This window comes from Sorex fumeus, unplaced genomic scaffold (assembly GCF_029834395.1).
Source record: "Sorex fumeus unplaced genomic scaffold, SorFum_2.1 ptg000009l, whole genome shotgun sequence".
NCBI classification, from domain to species: Eukaryota; Metazoa; Chordata; class Mammalia; order Eulipotyphla; family Soricidae; genus Sorex; species Sorex fumeus.
This window is the reverse complement of record NW_026606066.1, coordinates 19356819-19372658: the sequence shown is the minus strand read 5'-3', so window position 1 is coordinate 19372658 and position 15840 is coordinate 19356819.

Below are 15840 nucleotides of genomic sequence, written 5' to 3'. Positions count from 1 at the left end.
TTGCAAACCACATCACCCAAAAGGAGAGAGAGAGCAAAAGGGAATGCCCTGCCACACAGGCAAGGTGGGATGGGGGGATGGGGGAAGGGAGGGATAGTGGGATCAGTAGTGGTGGAGTATGGGCAATGGTGGAAGGATGGGTACTGTATTATTGTATAACTGAAACCCAAGCACAAAAATTTGTAAGTCTACAACTGTACCTCATGGTGTTTCACTAATAAAAATTTTTTAAAAGTTACATATTTACACAAATGTGATTTTTTAATGACATTTTCTTAAAATCTGCACAGTGAAATATAAGGAAATATAAGTCATCTGCACACTGAAATATAATGAAAGTGAATAGAAGAATTCGTTTCAAATCCTAAAGCTTTGAAAGAAAGCAATCAATGCTACTACCAAGGACAAAGGCCAATGAAGAGAATCTCGGTCACTACTGTTAAGTTCCCTAATACAAAGATTAAAGATAATGAAAGATGAAGAGAACACACCACTATAAAAACTCCATATTCCACATGTGGTCCACTGAATACCACCCCTGAGCACAGACCTATTAGGGTCCGCCAGGGATAGGATGATACCTGCCCACTTTGGTAAGTGTAATATTCTTTATGTAGTATACCCACTTAATTGATCACCCTGAAACTATAATATGCTACCATTTCAGTTGCCTCAATTCCACATCTCAGACCCTCTGCTTGTTCCTCCACCCTTCCAAATGAAGCTAAATTCCTAGCTGACATCTCTCAGATCTTTCTGGAAAAAGAATAATATTCCCCTCCCTGCCATCTGGCTGCCAATAGGCTCCACAGTTGCCCATTATCATTTCAGCAATCCCTCCTCCACTCCTCATGACCATGTGACAGTTTTCCTCATCACATCTCACACTGTTCATTTTTTTTCTGGGCCCTATTTTTTAGCTTTTTTTTTTAAATTGAATTACCATGAGCCGCAGTTACAAAACTTTCATGTTTAAGTTTCATCATACAATGATTGAACACCCATCCCTCCACCAGTGTACTTTTTCTACCACTAATTTCCCCACTATCCCTTCCCTCCTGTCCCACCCCTCTCCCTGCTCTGTGGAAGAAAGCTTCCCTTTCTCTCTCTCTCTCTCTCTCTCTCTCTCTCTCTCTCTCTCTCTCTCTTTCTACTTATTGGTATTATGGTTTGCAATACAGGTAATGAGAGATCATCATGTTTGGTCCTTTATCTACTTGCAGCAGACATCTCCCATCCAGAGCTATTCCTCCAACCATCATTGACTTAGTGATCCCTTCTCTATCCCAGCTGCCTTCTCTCTCAGCACATAAGGCAGGCATCCAACTATGGAACAATCTTCTTGGCCCTCATCTATATTGTCCTTGGGTGTTAGTCTCATATTAAGATATTTTATATTCCACAAATGAGTGCAGTCATTCTATGCCAGTCACTCTCTTTATGACTCATTTCACTTATCATGATAGTCTTCATGACCATCCACTTATAAATAAATTTCATGACTTCATCTTTTCTAACAGCTGCATAGTATTCCATTGTGTAGATGTATCAAAGTCGACTGTTCTCAGGCATATAGGGTGTTTCCAGATTCTGGCTATTGTGAACAGTGCTGCAATTGAACATACAGGTGCAGATGTCATTTCTACTGTGCTTTTTTCAGTATCAGGATATATTTCTAGAAGTGGTATTGCTGAGTCATATGGAAGCTCAATTTCTAGTTTTTAAGGAATAGCTATATTGTTTTCCAAACAGCCTGAACCAATCGGCATTCCCACCAACAATGAAAGGAGTCCATTTCTTCCCACATTCGTGACAGAACTGCTTGTTCTTTTTGATGTGTGCCAGTCTCTGTGGTCATACTGCACACTTGGTACCTCCTATCACTGAGTAAACACAAGTAGTGAAAGAAAAGCACAACACTCATCCTAATCCCTCAGAAACTTCTAGTGGGGCAAATTACAAAGATTTGCCTTCAGCATAGAAGGAACACAGCAAACACAGTGGGGAAGACATGGAGAAGCCACCAAGCTCAAGGAATAAAAATAATAAACATGAAAGACTCTACAGTACCAAATTCTCTGAGTGCTGTAAACTATCAAGGAATCACTTTAGTGACAGCATGTTGAAGATGTTTAATGAGCTTAAAGAAACAATAGTACAGTAGTCAGAAAAGCAAAAGAAAGTGTGGAAAGGGAAATAAGAAAACTACAACCAGAAGTAGCAAAAATGAGTATAGTAGGTGATACTTTAAAAAATCAATAGAGAATCTTGAGAAGTAGAGTAAGAAAGTAGCAAACTACAAGATAAGATTCAGGAAACTTCTAGAAAACAAAATATGAAAAAAATCCATAAAGAAATAAAAGCACACCAGAGAATTGTGGAATGAATACAATAGTATAAGAACCATCAGAGTCCCTAAAGAGCAGCAAGGTGTTCAACTTCTTTAACTAGCATTTCCATAATAGTTAAAGAAATCATAGAAAAGAACTTCCCAAAGATGAGGAGCACAGGCACCAAAATTCAATAAGACCCAGTTTTCCACTTTTAATATTATTGATTTCTGCTTTTTGTTATTTTGAGGGAGGGAGAGAGAGACACACAGAGAGAGAGAGAGAGATGAGGGGAAACCAGGGACATTTGTTTGGTGGTGAGAAGTGTACACGGTTGGAAGGACAGGTGGTATTGGAACTTTGAATGAATGATTGAAACCCAATCATGAACAAGTTTATAACTGTATATCTCTCAGTGATTCAACATAAAAGAAGTTGGATTATTTATGTGAGACTTTTATCTATTTCTAATGTATCAAACTAAGAACAAATTAATATAAAATAATTAAAAGTAGTTTGTGTAAGAAGAAATCCGAATGGCTAAAAGGCACATGAGAAAATGCTACACATCATTAATCATCAGGGAGATGCAGATCAAAACCACAATGAGATATCATTTCACACCACAGAGATTGGCCCATATCCACAAGAACAAAAGCAAACTGTGATGGCGCAGATGTAGCGAGAAAGGGACACATCTTCACTGTTGGTGGGAATGCCGACTGGTTCAGCCCTTTTGGAAAACAGTATGGCAGATTCTCCAAAAATTATAAATTGAGCTCCCATTTGACCCAGCAATACTACTCCTGGGAATATATCCCAGAAAGGCAAAAAAGTATAGTTGAAGTGACATCTGCAATTGTTTGTTCATTGCAGCACTCTTTACAATAGCCAGAATCTGGAAAAAAACCTGAGTGCCCGAGAACAGATGACTGGTTAAAAAAACTTTGGTACATTTACACAATGGAGTACTATGTAACTGGTAGAAAAGAGGAAGACATGAAATTTACATACAAGTGGTACTACATGGAAAGTATCATGTTAAGCGAAATGAGTCAGAAAGAAAGGGACAGACATAGAAAGATTGCATTCATCTGGGGAACATAAAGTAACAAAATAGGAGACTAACACCCAAGAATGGCCGAGATTAATACCAGGAATTTTACACACATGCTAGGGGGAAAGGGAGCTCAGATAGAGAAGGGAACACCAAATAAAGGTGTTGGGAGGATCCTCCTAGGATGGGAGAAGCATGCTATAGACCAAACATGATTGTCACCCATTGCCTCTTTTGCAAACCACAACACCCAATAGGAGAGAGAGAACAAACGGAGAATGCCCTGCCACAGAGGCAGGGTGGGATGGGGGGATGGGGGGTGGGAGGGATACTGGGATCTGTGGTAGTGGGAAATGGGCACTGGTGGAGGGATGGGTATTTGATCATTGTATAATTGAAACCCAAGCACAAAAATTTGTAAGTCTACAACTGTACTTCATGATGTTTCACCAATAAAAAAAAAGTAGTTTTTGTAATCACCAGGAGACCAGGAAATATCTGTGGCTCTCTCTCGATGCTTGCATTCAGTGGTCTCAGGTCACTTCCCCACTCCGGTCAGCTGATGACAAGAGGAAATGAGGGCCAGGCTGGTTAGCAATTGGTTGCCATTTATTCCATTCTCCCCACGTACCCTTTCCAATTTCATTAAACTCCTCTTTCTAGTCTCACACTGCCCTTCATTCCAGTCTCCTCCTCTCTCTCCCATTCATTTATCCAGGCTATGTTATGACTCACCATTGCCCTGATCTCTCTCTAGACTCTCTTCAACTCCCATCATTGGGGGTAGCCACCACACCTATCCAGTAACACAATCAACATATAAAAGCCCTTCTTCCACTCTAGGGCAAAATACCACTTAGGGGTGTTTCTCCTCTCCTTAGTTCAATAACTTCATTAACATCTTAATTAACATCTTAGTTATACTTCTTTAATATTATTTTGTATAGACACAGTTTTGTTTTGTTTTTGTTTTTATTTTGGAGGGGGTCACACCCGGCGATGCACAGGGGTTACTCCTGGCTCATGCACTCAGGAATTACTCCTGGTGGTGCTCGGGGGACCATATGGGATGCTGGGAATTGAACCCTGTTCCATTGGTCTGTGGCTCTGCCTTTGTTCCAGTAACATGCTGTTTTAGTTATTATTGCTTTGTAGTAGAGTTTGAAGTTCAGGAGGTTGATTCCTCCAATTTTCTTTTTCCCAAGAATTGCTTTAGCTATTTGTGGGTGCTTATTGTTCCATATGAATTTCAGGAGTGTTTGCTCCATTTCTTTGAAGAATGTTATGGGTATTGTTATAGGGATCGCATTGAATTTGTACAATGCTTGAGGAGTACCGCCATTTTGACAATGTTAATTCTCCTGATCCATGAACAGGGATATCTTTCCAATTCTTCATGTCCTCTTTTATTTCCTGAAATAGCATTTTGTAGTTTTTTTGTACAGGTCTTTTATGTCCTTAGTTAATCTGATTCCTAGGTACTTGATTTTCTGGGGCACAAATGTGAGCAGCATTTTTTTTCATGTCACTTTCTTCTTTCTCATTATTTGCATGTAGGAAAGCCATGGGCTGTTGTGTATTTATTTTATAGCCTGCAACTTTACTACACAAGTCTATTGTTTCTAGGAGTTTCTTGGTAGAGGTTTTAGGGTTCTCTAAATATACCATCATGTCATGCAAATAGTGAGAGCTTGATTTCTTCCTTTCCTACCTGAATGCTCTTAATATCTTTTTCTTGCCTGACCACTATTGCATGTACTTCCAGTACTATATTGAACAGCAGTGGTGAGAGTGGGCATCCCTGCCTCATCCCCGATCTTAGATGGAAGGCTCTTAGTTTTTCCCCATTGAGGATGATGCTTGCCATAGATTTGTGGTAGATGGCTTTAACTCTATTGAGAAAGTCCCTTGTATCTCCATTTTTGCAAGGGTTTTCATCATAAACCGGTGCTGGATCTTGTCAAATACTTTCTCTGCATCTATTGATATGATCATATGATTTTTATCTTTTCTTTTGTTGATATGATGGATTATGTTGATTGATTTCGTACTGGTAAACCATCCTTGAAATCTGAATGAATCCAACTTGATCATGGTGTATGGTCTTTTTGATGAGTTGTTGAATTCTATTTGCTAGTAATTTGTTGAGAATCTTCGCATCTGTGTTCATCAGGGATATTGGCCTGAAGTTTTCTTTTCTTGTGGTGCCTTTGTTTCCTTTTGGTAGTAGAGAGATATGGGCTTCATAAAAACTGTTTGGGAGAGGTTCTGTTTCTTTGATTTCCTGGAAAAGCTTGAGAAGAATTGGCAATAGGTCCTCTTTAAATGTTTGGAAAAATTCGCTAGTGAATCCATCTGGACCTTTTGTTCCATCTTTTGTTTTTGGGAAGACTTTTGATTACAGTTTCAATTTCCTTGATATTAATCGGACTGTTCAGGTATTCTAGATCTTCTTGATTCTTTGAAGATTATAGGCATCCAGGAATTTATCCATTTCTAGGTTCTCTTGTTTCGTAGCATACAGACTTTCAAAGTAGTCTCTGATGATCTTTTGAATTTCTTTGGTTTCTGTTGTGATATCCCCCTTCTCATTTTATGTTTTAATTTTTTTCTGATATAATAACTTCTTTGCTTACACAGCCCATCCTGAGTCCTTGAAAATCTGTCACAAGGACACTGAAATTTATCACTCCTCAAACTTCTGGCATATCCTGCGGAAACAGTCCAAAAGCAATTTCTAAAGTTAGCACCATTTACTGGCTTCTGAGAATTCAAACTACAGACAATTCAACTCAATTCAAATGTTTAAAATATTGCAGTTAAGAAATGCAAAATCCGGGAGCTAGAGTGATAACACAGTGAGTAGGGTGTTTGCCTTGCATGCGACCGACCCAGGTTTAATTCCCAGCATCCCATATGGTCCCCTGAGCACAGCCAGGAGTAATTCCTGAGTGCAAAGCCAGGAGTAACCCCAGAGCATCGCCAAGTGTGACCCAAAAAGGAAAAAAAAAGAAAAAAATGCAAAATCTTAATGAGACAAAGGTTTATGTCCTATCTTGGTATCATTAATAATATAATCTGGAACTTAGTCCTGTTCTAAGTCCCTCCAGAGCCAGGGGGGGACTCATCTACTTTTAAATAAACTTGACTATTCGTTTTCTTTTGTTTGTTTTATTTTGTTTAGTTTTGTTATGGCGCCACACCTGACTGTGCTCAGGGCTTACTCCTGGCTCTGTAATCAGGACCCACTCCTTGAATATTCCTGAGGCCTTATTGGGTGCCAGTGATGAAACTCTGGTTGGATGTGTTCAAGGCAAGTGCCTTACCCACTGCACTACCTCTCTAGCCCCTAAATGTTTTGAAAAAAAGGAAGGGAAAAAAGGAGGGACAAAAGAAAGAATGAAATAGAGAACGAGAAGATAGAGAGAAAGAAAGAAAAAGAGAAAAAACAAAGGAAGGAAGGAAGGAAAGAAGGAAGGAAGGAAGGAAGGAAGGAAGGAAGGAAGGAAGGAAGGAAAAAAGAGTAGGAGGGAGAGAGGGAGGGAAGAAGAGAGGATGGGAGAGAGGGAGAAATAACGGGAGGGAAAAAGGAAGGGAGAGAGGGAGGAAGGGAGAGAAAGATAAGAAGACTCTGTACTGGGTAGAGACTGGTTTTCTGGCACAACATATGTTCATACACAGGAATGATCCTTGAACACTCCCTGGTGTACCCCAGCATCTCCTCCACTATAAATCTAGAAGAAAAAAAAAAGAAGACTGTGTTTCAAATGACTACTCGTTCTATACAATTTGTTCTCACATTTTTCTATAATAATCATATTTCTGACTGTTAGATACATGCCCTCTGGAATAAATATTATAATCACAACCTCTTAATTAAGCTAAAGTTGATCATGTTACTATATAATTTTTGAAAATGTTCTTCATTAAGACATGGATAGAGAGTGGGTCATCTGATAAGAAACAAGCCATTATATCAATGCCTGATAAGCTATAAGACAGAAAAACAGTAACAGAAAAAAGTGTCATCTAAATTAGACTATTAAAAAATTAAAAATCTTTGAGTAACACTAAGATTATTTTCAGCAAGTATCTACCTATTAACAAATTTCTACATTGTTCTAGCAAGCTCATATTCTCCACTGTTTAAACCTGAATAATTATTGAGTGTCAAAACAAAGAGTATCAAAGACTAATGGAATATACCATTAACAGACTCCTTGTGAATCCTATGAGTTTTTACAGGCAGTAGTTTCCAACTGTGCATTAACTTTCCATTTTTGCTCAACAAAAATCTCTCCAATATTAGTCAACAACTAAATTGGAATTAAACTATTATAATCTTATAGAAAAAAATCATTGTGAAGTCAGAGTGCCTTTTTGACATTGGGGATATCATGATGTTTCAGTATGTGAGAGAGCCATCTTTTCTGCATAGATATTTCTTTTTAACTGCTATATCAATAACGCTTAATTGTCTTGGTGAAGAAAACCATTCTCTGAACTAAGTGAACCTTCTTTAAGGAAAGGCAATGCATATTTAGGACAAGCAAGAATCTGTAATAGTAAAATCAGTTTGCTTAAAGGATATGTGTGTGTGTATATATATACATATATATAATTTATTTTTATTTTCCATCATAGAACATAGATAAGAATTATGCCTAAGATTAATGCATTCTTCTGAACCTTAAATTATTAAATACTCATCATATCCCCAGATTGCTTTCAGAACAAAGTGTTCCTTCCCTCCAATGCATGTATTTTCTACTGCAGTGCAACCTAAGCAAAACCAGACAAGTGTCTGCTGGGATGTCTGTTGCTTCAGCATTTGATGCACACAAGGAAAGTCTCATGAATAATGCATAGCTATAAACAGGTGGTCATATCTAGATCTCTTCACTTAATGCTTTTTCCCAAACACACTCTGAAGAAAGTAATTGGATACTTTCACTAGCAATTGATCTATACAGGAAGAAAGTATGATTAAAAGCCTTGCAAGGCATTGATTGCATGTGCATTAGCTTGCATTGACCTGCATTCATTTCTATGGAAAACCCAAGTAAATTGTAACAATAACCAGAAGGTTAATGCTAAACACAAATATAAAACATTTAAAAGCCACAAGTATAAAAATCTAAAGCATTTTTTCCATTGCAAAAGGTGTGAAAAAGTAAAAGCAGCCAATGAGACCACCACATAATAGGGTAGGTAAGCATTAGTGAGGAAGTATCAAGTTGATGTATTTGGGTTGGAAGAGCTTATAGACTATGAATATACTCTAGTCTACCTTCTTAACCCCAGTGACAAGAAATGTTAGAAGACTCCAATCACCTTCCTGGAATTGCCATCACTAATCTTCAATATGATCACATTACCTTTGCATTGTTTTAGATGGAAAAAAATAGGAGCCTTTTCTTCCTAGTTATGAAACTATGCGTGAAACTCACAATATTGCAGCCTTTGTCCTTTTATGTCATGTAACTAGAAAGATCAGTAAAATAGAATAAAACTAGTTGCTACTGTTGGTAGGGTTTTCATATACTGAAGATATAAGCCTCTTACCTCTTTCACACAAATACTTCTTGACTCCATAGGAAATAGCACTATAATATGCTATCATAACTATTTATTAATTATCATATTAAAATTTATATTATTTTGATGACTATTATTATTAATAAATCCCATATTAACTTTTACTAGTTACTTTTCTCTCAACTACAAACAGAGATATTTGCCTATGTTCAATGGAAATTTTATATTCTGATTGTATGGGTAAAGCTTTATTTATAGCATATGGCTATAGTCTCAATATTTTGGTTATTTCTATTTATCTCTTCTAGTTTAACATGTGAAATTTTTATATGTAAATGTGGAACAGAAATATAAATTTCTAAACTATATTATTGTGAAACAAATCCCTATTGAAAATAACTTTAAGCTTGCTTAAAATTAAAGTTGTGGTCTTCTAATTTTCATTAGGAAAAACTACTATAGAAATTGTTATCTCACTGCAAACTGCTAGAAACAACCACAAAATGAATAAAATGAAAATTTTTTAGACCTTACACAATAAAAGCATTTCACTGAAATCTGACAGATGAGTTCCTGGGTCAACTATATTGAAGAATAGCCAACTATCCTTTAACCTATGTCTTCAATTTGCCCTCAATCTGTGTCTAGTTTTGATCACAAAATGCTTATTTATACCTGTTAGGAGGCTAAGTCACAAAAGATTTCTGTTTCCCCTTATTGTTTTGTGTCTAAAAACATAAAACATGTTAGGGTTAGCCTTCAAAATTATGAGAAATCATGGGGCTTGAGAAATAGTACAGTGGGTCGAATATTTTGCTTACACAGGCAGACCTACCTTGATTCTATTCCCAGCAGACCTTGATTCTATTCCCAGCATCTCATATGGTCTCCTGATCACTTCAGGAACTATCTCTAAATGCAGCACCAGGTGCAAGCCATGAGCACCACTAAGTGTGGCCCCAAAAGAAACAAACAAAAAAATGAGAAATTTTTCCTGTATAACTGAACTGTCCAAAGTGACCCATCTGAGACTAGTCTGTATCAGTTAAGATTAGGCAGAACCTAGTCAACTTCTAGATAAGTAAGTAAACCCAATTTAGATTAGCAATGCCACCTAGCCAATTCCAGTAAACTACTGATTCTGGAAATAAATTCCAGTTCTCATATGCCAGTAAGAATATTAAATATTATTATTTTAGTCAGAAATAACTGACAGAATACAGATCAAGTTTCACTGAGTAAGAATGACCACTCTTCTGTTCCAGACATTATTCTAGATGCTATAGTGGTCTTCACAAAAGAAAACATTCTTGTATCTTATTTTCACCTCTTCATGCAACCAAGGGTGTAAAACTGATAAATATACGAAACAAAATTAAAACAGGGCATTGGTGGAGGGTGGAGGACACTGATGAAGGGATTGATTTTGAAACACTGTATAGCTGAAGCCCAACTTTGGACTTCACTGTGACTTAATAAAAGAAATTAAAAAGAATAATTTTAAAAAGATACACTAGTAGGTTGCTTGAGGATTAGGGAGATAATAGGTGGTTTAGGACAGTGTCGGGGAGGGTATGTGGTGGGGGACAAAGGCAAATGCAAAAAGAGACAAAGTCCTTGCTCTGCAGAGCTTACACTTGACTGAGGGATACAGGCTAAATATATGTGTGTATCTGATATGTGTGTGCATTTTTGTTTACAAAACATTTTTGGATAATGAAAGCTGCATGAACAAAATCAAGCTAGATAATATATTAGAGATTAATTAGGAAATGGATATTAGACATAGGCAGAGCCTAGCAAGCTCCCCGTGGCATATTTGATAAGCCAAATACAGTAACGACAACAGGTCTCATTCCCCTGACCCTGAAAGAGCCTCCAATCGTTGGGAAAAGACAAGTAAGATGAGGCTGATAAAATCCTACTGCTGGGAGGAATAGAGATGTTACTGGTGTTCACTCAAGCAATTCGACGATAAACGGGATGACAGTGATACAGTGATGTTAGACATACAGTAGACAAAGGAGAAGGGGACTTTGGTGAGATTTCAATATAGATTTGAGAAGGTAGTATTTGTGCTGGCACTTGAGTAACAAGAATTACTATGCTAAGATCGAAAGGCAAATCATTCTAGGAAACACAAACAACAGCTCTAAGTAAGACTCAAGGCTGGAGTCATCTGTTGAATCATATTCTGCAAAAAGGGATGTTCAAGATCAAACCACCTACGGGCTGGAATGATACCACAGTGGGTAGAGCATTTGCCTTGAATGCTGCTGACCTGGTCAACCCAGGTTCAATTCCTCTGCCCCTCTCAGAGAGCCTGGCAAGCTACCGAGAGTATCTCACCCGCATGCAAAGCTTGGCAAGCTACCCGTGATGTATTCGATACGCCAAACACAGTAACAAGTGTCACAATGCAGACGTTACTGGGCCCGCTCGAGCAAATCAAAGAACAACGAGAGGACAGTGACAGTGACAGTGTGTGTGTGACCTTATAAATACAGTGATCTTATAAATACAGTCTTTGCAAATCCAATTAAATTGAGATGAGACTATAATTGATATTGATTGGGGTGTGCATGTATAAGAGGTGCTGTAATAAGATGGACACTAAGGCACCACATAAAAAGCATAAATACACTGAGGAATGGCTGGAGCGATAGCACAGAGGGTAAGGCGTTTGCCTTGCACGAGGCTGACATGGCCGACCCGAGTTCGATTCTTCTGCCCCTCTCGGAGAGTATCTTGCCTGCAAGGCAAAGCCTGGAAAGCTACCCACAACAAATTCGATATGCCAAAAACAGTAATAACAAGTCTCACAATTTGTTGTGAGATGTTACTGGTGCCTGCTCAAGCAAATCGATGAACAACGGGAGGACAGTGCTACAGTGCTACACAGAGGAAGAACTCCATGAAAGGTACTAAAAGATTCGTGCATAAGCCAAAGAATGCCCAGAATTGTTGGGAACCACCAGAAGCCCAAGGAGAGGCATATAATAATGAGATTTGTTCTCAGGAATTATCAAAAGAGACCATTCCTTCTATTTACCTTGATTTTAGACTCCTGGCCTCAACAGTGAGGGTGTATATTGTTAAAAGCCAATCAGTTTGTGTTACTTTGGTATGTCAATCTTAAGAAAAGCATACATATCAGAGCAAATTTGACTGATTTTTCTTTTTCTTTTCTTTTCTTTTTGCTTTTTGAGTCACAACGTACAATGCTCAGGGCATATTCCTGGCTCTGCACTCAAGAATTACTCCTGGCAGTGCTTGGGGGACTATGTGGGATGCCGGGAATTGAACCCGGGTTGGCCACATGCAAAGCAAACTCCTTACCTGCTGTACTGTCTCTCTGGCCCTTTGATGGATTTCTCAATCTAAAAGGTCAAATAACTTTAATGTGGTAAGGGGTACAAGTATAAATACAGTGAGAGAAAGGAAGATACTTCCATCATTTAGGGAAATAAGTTATGTTTGGTTATAAAGGTAAGGAAAGATGGAACGAAAGCCAAAAGAAAGAAGATATAATTAAATCAAGAATAATTTTAAGCAGGGTATCTATGACATGAATTCTTGTTCTACTTGTTATAATTGGAATTTAGTTTTTCCCTCTGAACTCTTTACCATTCAGTACAGTGAGAAGTTCACGAATGAAAAAGTGTGTACATATAAGATAATAGTAAAATAACTGAGCTCTTCTCTGTCCCCGAACTTCCACCTTTTCTGTAATGTCACATCAGTGGAATCTTAGAGCACAGTCTAGCTTCTTCTAGAGGGATTTTGGAGAATTCCTGTGTCGTCACTTTTGTGGTATCACAAGTTCATGCCTTTTTATTGCAAGCAGCTCAGATTGCATGAATTGGTCACAGTTTGTTCATTTACAAGTTGGTAACTTTTTTTTTCATTTTATTCAGGTATACTTACACCTGCTATGCATTCATTGGTGTGCATATTTTTCTGTGGGCATGTGTTTGTCATTTTCTTGGGCCACATAGGTAAGGCTTTTGGATGGCTATTCCTCTAGAAAGAGTACACTTAGGGACCGGAGCAATAGGACAGCAGGTAGGGCATTTGCCTTGCACGCAGCTGACCTGAGTTCAATCCCCGGCATCGCATAGGGTCCTCCAAAGCACCACCAGGAGTAATTCCTGCATGCAGAGCCAGGAGTAACCACTGAGCATCGCTAGGTGTGACCCAAAAATAAATTTTTTTAAAAAAGAGTACATTTAACTGTTACCGAATGTAACCTGCCCACACAGCAGTCTGGCAAACTCCCCGTGGTGTACCCAATATGCCAAATACCAGTAACAGTGATGGGTCTCATTCTCCTAACCCTGAAAGAGCCTTGAATATGGCACTTTTTAAAAGCTCAGGGCTAGGAAGAAGGAGATGTTACTGGTGTCTGTTCGAGGCAATCCATGAACAACAGGATGATTGTGATTGTGATCTAAGTTCCTTTCCATATTCTACAGGTCTCACTATGACATATTTGTGCTTACCTTTCTTGTTTCATTTTCATTCATTTCCTGTCTCAGGTATAAGTCATACAGGGCATTTATTTTTTTAAATTTTTTAAGTTAGTTCACAATATTTGATTACATTTAATATTCAAACACCAACCCCACCACCATTACACCTTCCCACCACCAAATTTGGAATGTTTCCATCCCAAGTACCAAGCCCTGTCCCAAAATACAAAAGAAAGATTATATTTTGTATTGTCTGTTATGAAGAACTGCTGAACATGCTTACAAAACAGTGTTCATATAGGAAACAGTGTGAAGATTGTTCTATTTTGGCAAGAGCCATTAAGACATTCTACAGGATATCACTAATATGTTGTTAAAATTTGGGTGATGTGAGTTTGGTATATATATCTGAAAATACGTATATATGAATATATATGTATATTTCCCTCTATGATTTGTTGTCTACTGTGTGAACCTCATCAAGTATGGTGTGGTAATTATGGAGAATGGGTAGGGAGTGTCTTATGATATGTTCAGGAATATGTTCACTCATATGTGAAGCTCAGCCTGAATATGTGGGGAGTGGCCAGGAGCTTTGGGTGGTTGGGTTGTGGAGGTCAGCTGCCAGAGAAGGGTCCCTCGAGGTGGGGAGAGCTCTCACATACCCCTCTCTGGGGCACCCCGGGTGAAAACAGTCTGGCACAGAGTTCGATGGCATGGCTATGGGGGCCTCATGTTATGCTCCCTTCTGGGAGAAGCAGTTGTGTGATCTCTCATTGTTATTATTTAATGTCCTATTTTATTTCTGACTTTCATAGAAGTGCAAATTGTTTGATAGAATATGCCTCACTCCCATCAGTCCCACATTTACTTCTTTATTTCATTTAATAGTTGAATTTCTTTTATTAGACATTTATTATCACCAAGGAGCAGTAACAATTAGATACAGTACCCCCTTTTATGAAGCTTTGATTTAGTAGGCCAGATTGAAAATTATTACTGTAATAACTATTACATCATATGATGAAAGAGAAGTTCAGTGCATAAGGCAGGGAAAATTTTTGCAGAGAATTGACTTCAAATTGAGAGAAAATGGATAAAAGAGTTAGAAAAGGCACGAAGGTGGTTTTCCAATTAACAAAAATTGCACTACTAAAGACTCTTGAAGAGTGTTTATATTCAGATGACTTCAAGAAAACTTCACTTTTTCTCTCGCTCTTCCTGCATTCTCTATGTTTCCCTCTGCCTCAGTTCACTTTCCCTTCATCTTTTGCTTTTCTTTCCATTCTAAAAAAATAATGCTGAATCAGTTATTATGTGTTTATTAATATTTATTTATTATTTATTGAAGTCCCTGTATATTTGTCTATACATAGAAATAATAAAAACACCCAGTTCCTGGTCTTCAGTGAAAATTTAATGTGATTGTGTGCCAATTTATTGAATGCAAACATTATGACTATCGAGCATTATTCTCTATATTTATCCTTGAGCATCATCTATATGAATTATTGTGCAACCCCAGTGTTATTGTTTTTATAAATATGGTATTATGCACTCACATGGACTAATGTAATTAGACAAAGCAGACATTATTGTTTCCAGCATAAGATAAGCAGGTTCTAGAGTATTAAAGTAACTTTCTTATATTTAAATCAACAAGTTTCCTTGCTTCTACAACCTTTGACTTTATTTATTATTTATTCATTTTGCTTACAGAGGAGGGGTTGGTTTCATCAGCAGTGCTCAGGGATTGCTCCAGTCTCTGTCCTCAGGAGTGACTCTTGGTACTGCTCAGGGAACCATATGTCACCCAAGAGAATCCAAGAATCCAAGTGAGGTAAACTACATACAGAGCAAGAACCTTGCCTATGTACTGTGTCTCTCTAGCCCTCGCTATGCATTCAATATATAAAACTGCAGTGCATTTTATCCTTTCAAAAATTTAGCGATTTGATCTTCTTTTTTAAAAAGAAAGATGCTCTTTAATACAGACAATGAATACATTTTAAGCTCTGTTTAGTATAGGGATTTTTTTTTTTTGCTTTTTGTGTCACACCCTGCAATGCACAGGGGTTACTCCTGGCTCTGCACTCAGGAATTACTCCTGATGGTGGTTGGGGGACCATTGAGGTGCTGGGAATAGAACTTGAGTCAGCCCTATGCAAGGCAAACACCTTATCCACTGTGCTATTGCTCCAGCCCCAGTATAGGGATTTTTAACTAAAATGCAGAAAAGAGTTAAAATCGCATTATTCTACAGTTACTAGTGATACTACAAAGTAAAGTTACAAGATAAAGAGAGAATAAAGTGATTAAGAAAATAATGTTAAAGGAAATACATACATACATATATATATATACAAATATATGTCAAAATGCAGTCATCTTATTTTCAATTCTTTGGAACTATAAAATCCTTGTCAACTGAGCTCAAAGATAC